Genomic DNA, 5,151 nt, shown 5'->3' with positions numbered 1-5,151 from the left:
TTTGGAATTTCAATTTGCATACCAACTTTCCAAAATCTACTTAGAGTTAGTATCATACTTATGTAGAATCTAGAAACTTGCAACATGTTCACACTGACCTTTATAATTTTATTACTTATTTCATCTATGTAAACTTTTTTTTACATCTATGTAAATTTTAACCTCACAGGCTATTTACCATTTTTGTTACAAGAATTGATTTTGTTACAAGCTTTTCTGAACATCCAGATTTCTCTCTGATGTTATTTCCCTTCAACTTGAAGTATTTCTTTATTTTTTTGGAGAAATCTGGATGTTCAGAAATGCTTTGATGGTCTCTTAGTTTTCCTTCATCTGAAAATATCTTTATTTTGTCTTCATCTCTGGAGGATACTTATGAATATATAATTCTGGGTTGGTAGTTCTTTCCTTTCTGCATTTGAAGGTATTGCTTCATTGTTTTTTGGACTCTGATTTCTGATGAGAAATTTCAGTTATTCAAATAATTGTTCTATGTTTGTAATATGTCTCTTTTTGCCAGAAGTATTTGAGATTTCTTTCTTTATCTTTGTTTTTTAGCAGTTTGATTATAATATGAGTTGGCAAGTTTTCATTCAGTTAATCTTATTTGTGATTTACTGACCTGAAACTATATTTCTTCCACACAATTGGGAAGTTTTCTACTATTATTTCTTTAAGACTTCTTTTTCTCCCCTGTTTCTTCTCTTTCTGGAACTCCACTTACATGTCTATTAGACCTTTTGATAACTATCACACACGTCCTTGAATCTTTGTTCTTTTTCAGTTTTTTCTTTCTGTTCTTCAGATGGGACTCTTTATATTGAGCTACATCTTTTAGTTCATTGACTCTTTCCACTGTCATTTTCATCTTTACATTGAGACCGTCCAGCATGATTTTTCTTTCTGGTACTGTGTTTTTTACCTCAACTTTCTTTCTTTTTTTTTCATTTTAACAGTTTTTATTTCAAGTTGTTGCATATAAGATTACTTTTCTCCTGCATCTTCTCAATTGTTTCTTCCTTATATATGCCCTTTTCCTTTCCTACTTGGCAAGATTTAGCTTTATGTTCAAGGATGTTTTTATAGTCTTTGTCCAGTTTTAGTCTAGTGACAACCACCTTGTTAGAGTGAATGCCCACATGGATGGTTGTGCCGTTTGCCTTCTTCCTGTAAACCTGGACGACTTTGCCAATCTGCTGACCTTTGTAGTGTCCTCACACAACCTGCACTTCATCATTCTTTTGGATGGGCATGGATTGAACATTGTACTTCTGTCTCAGCTCTTTGGAAAGAGGGGAAGACATGATATTCCTGTGAATGTGGATAGGTGCATTGAAATGCTGTTTTTGGTTCTTGCTCTGATCAGAAGTCACAAAAGGATTGAACTTCATTTTGGCCACTGGTGCTTCAGCGATGGCCACAAGAGGGAAGGCTTTCACCCCAACTTTCAGTATTATTCCTTTTGATTTCTTTCCCTGCTTAGGCCTCCCATTTTTAAAATTCATTTCAAGAGAATTTTCATTTATATTATGGAGCACAGTGAAAATAGTACATTAAGTTTCTGTCTGGGTTCCAAGATCTATGCAGTCCAGGGCTGGCATTTATTGAGAGTCTTTTCTTTTGAAAATGCCCACATTTTACTGTGTTTTTTTTTTTTTTTTACCCAGGTACTACTTATTTATGTATTTATGTATTTTGCATAGTAGTAATTTAAATTGTATCCTATGTTTTGAATGTTGTTATAAAAATACTCTGGGTCTTATTATAATTCTTTGTAAAACACTGACAGTTAAAACAACAACAATGTAAATCAACTGAGTTAGGTTCAAACATGAGTTCTGTATTGCCTTCTGTGGGTTGTCCAAATTTTACATTAATTCTCAAAGCTCTTGACATACTGTTTCAAGTTCATCTCATGCATCAGTAGCTCAGAGACAAGGCTTGGGCTGTGTTCAGGTTCATACACAGAATTAGACTAGCCGTATCTCTTTTCTTTCTCCAACAATATTACCTTCTTACTCACCCAGAAAGATGTGATTTTGGGGGAGTTTTGTCTGCCCATGCTGATAGTCTCCTTTGTGACTAAAAATTGGCCAAACAATTGAAGCAAAACCCATAAGAAACAAAAGCAAACAATCTTCTGATAAATTAGATAAGGAGAAAGTGAGACATCATTGGTAACTTCGAGAATTTGGGCTTCTACAACTGGAAGGAAGTTTTGGCCATTAACTGAAATGGGGAATACTACAAGTGGAAAAAAATGTATTGTCAGAAGCTTAGCTTTGGCACATAACTGTTGAAGCACCTACAATACATATAAGTGGAGAAATCATATTAGGAATGGATATATAAATCTAGGATTCAGAGGAGACTAGGCTACATACATTAAAACAACCAGAATCCAAAGTTTACAAATGGTATTGCAAGTTAAAAAAAAAAAATCTATAAAATCCCCTAGGGAAATGTTTTTCAAACTTTAGCATTCAGGAGAATCACCTGAAGTGCTTATTAAAACTAAATTGCTGGGCCCCAATCCCAGAGTTTCTGATTAATTAGGTCTTTGGAGGGACTTGAAAATTTGCATTTCTAACAAGTTTTCAGGTCATGCTGATGCTGCTAGTTTGAGGACCACACTTTGGAAACTACTGCCCTATGGTGACTGTAGATATAGAAGAGAAGAAGTTCAGTGGCTCAGCTTTGGGGGAATTTGTGCTAAAAAATTGGGGGAAAAAAGATGAGGAAACAATATAGAAGATAGAGAAAGAGCAGTCTGTGAGGTGGGAAAACGAGGAAAATGGTGTGCTGGTAATGACTGTTTCAAGGAAGAGAGATTATCAGCTTTCATTTGCTGCATATAGGACAGTAAAAGAAGAATTAAGAGTTGACTATTGTATATACCAATATGGAAATTATTAGTAACCTTTACAGTATTAGTTTTGTTGGAGAATTAGGGCAACAGCCTGTTTGTAGTGGATTTAACTCATATCTTTATAGTGTAAACAGATTAACTGTCTCTGTAGCTCAGTGACACCAGCGACTAAAATCCTTTGCTCCGGTATTATCCTCAACAAGTACTGTTCCTTGTTGATTTTTTAAAGGAAGAAAATAAGCAGATCAACCCATGTGATTTTTGTATTTGCTTTATAGTCAAAAAAATCTTTAGTTCAAATTAATATATTGCATTTTGCCTTATGGCATCAGTCTCTTAAAAGCTAGGCAAGCCTGAACCAGTTTCTCTGATCCTGATAAATCCTGATCCTCTGTCAACACAATAGGGTTTCTGGAGCTCCCCCTGAAGACCAGACTGAATAGTTGAGGCCCCATCAAGGTATCATTTTTCCTCTGAAGTCCAATTTTATCTTTTTTTTTTTTTTTAAGCAGCCATAATCTCAGTTTTATCTTATGAAAGTAAGAATTCTGGACTTTGTAGTTTCAAAAGTTACTTTCATCTTTAAAGTTCTATGATTCTATGCCTTTACATTAGGATAATATTCATAAAGATGTCAAACAACATTTCTCTAAATTTCAATATTTTCATATTGTAGTCAGAATTTCAGGAGTCTTACTTATTCATTATTGTAGGTGTTTCCAAATAAAAGAAACCATTGTGTATTTGATTTATAAAAAGTTATAGAATTTTTAGGCAAATATGTCAAATATTTAAAAAAAAAATTTGATGATGTAAGATCTCTCCATGTAAAATGTTTGCACTTAATTGCAAAACTGATGTAAACATTTCTTTTTTTTAAATTAAGATTTTTTTTATTCTCATGTTAATCCCCATACATTAATTACATCATTAGTTTTCTGATGTAAACATTTCTATTATTTAGAGAGAATTCATAATTGGATCTAAAATAAAAGTGCAGAAATCAGGTTTCTAATCCTATAGCCAAATCAAACTGAGACTGGAAAGTTCAGCTCTTTAAAGAATAACCACCCCATGTTATTGGTACACAAGCAGTGAATAACAATAATCTTCCTATTACAAATCTTTTCTGTACAGTGTTACTCATTATTTGGTTTCCATTGAGGGACAATATAATCTAGAACTGAATATGATGCCTTTCCTGTATTTGCTCAGCATTAAGAAAATTAAGATGTAAGAAACAATGTTTTCTATTATGTTAGAGCTTTGGTTCTCAAAGAATTTAAAATTTTAGAATAAGAAAATGTTTTAAAGTAACAAGTGTGACCCTGTCTTTTAGAAAGAGGAGGAAAATAAGGTTCAATAAGTGCATGGTGGTCCTAACTCATGGCAGCACTGAATTGAGAATCACTCTTTTGTCTCAAAGAAATAAATTATCACAGAAGTGGAAGATATTTTATTTTTAGTGTCCAACTATTATGTGATGCATGAATCACCCCCATGGTTTCCTCCGTAAGGTCCTTTCAAACATCTGTTCATATACAGAGTGTAAGTAAACATATTCAACACCCAACAACATTACCTAAAGTAGTTCTATTTATCAGCAAAAGGTAAGTGTTAACCAATAGGATTAATCTGTACAGTCTTTATGCTGGGGCTCCTTAAAATCTATCGGCCTGTCCTGTATCTTTCCTATGTAATTGTCAACAGAATTTCCATCACAAATTCAAGTCAATCTCCTAATTCTCCCAAAGTATAGTATTTCCTGCCTCTGTTGAATTGGAATGAAAGGTTTAATACCTGTTGGCAAAATTTGCTTTAGACTGCCATTTCTGTCTTGGTCAACTGTATGTTTGCCTCTCCATAGGAACTAGAAACTTGAGACAGAAGTCAACCTTTTTGTAGTTCAGTCACTTAAAGTTTCAAAGCTAATAGTCACTGGCCTGGTAACTCAGTTTTTACCAAATCCTATGGCCATGCTATTTTGTCCTTTCAGGCACTAATGGTATCTACTGCCAGAAATTATTGTCAATGCCAAGGGCAGGAAGTAAAGACAATGGCAATTTCATTCATTCATTTATTCACTCATTTCATATTTATTAAGTACCTACTATATTTTAGTCTGGCAACAAGGTGCTGAGATACTCAAGCACAAATAAGTCACTGTATTTATTCTTAAGGAAATTGAGATCCATTAGAAAAAGGCAGGCATGTATACAAATATTTGCCTTGAAATAATATAGATCCTGTGGGATATATACACAATTGGGTTACAAGGCAGA

At 33.7% G+C, this 5,151-nt stretch overlaps 1 pseudogene; it reads right to left on the bottom strand.

Annotated features, from left to right (window-relative positions):
- Nucleotides 1-936: 936 nt before the first annotated feature.
- LOC118009860 lies at nt 937-1,391 on the bottom strand (annotated as a pseudogene).
- Between the last annotated feature and the right edge of the window lie 3,760 nt (nt 1,392-5,151).

This window comes from Mirounga leonina, unplaced genomic scaffold (assembly GCF_011800145.1).
Source record: "Mirounga leonina isolate KUSES-001 unplaced genomic scaffold, KU_Mleo_1.0 Mir_128, whole genome shotgun sequence".
Classification (NCBI taxonomy): domain Eukaryota; kingdom Metazoa; phylum Chordata; class Mammalia; order Carnivora; family Phocidae; genus Mirounga; species Mirounga leonina.
The sequence above is the reverse complement of the archived record's forward strand: the minus strand, read 5'-3'. Positions and strand labels throughout refer to the sequence as shown.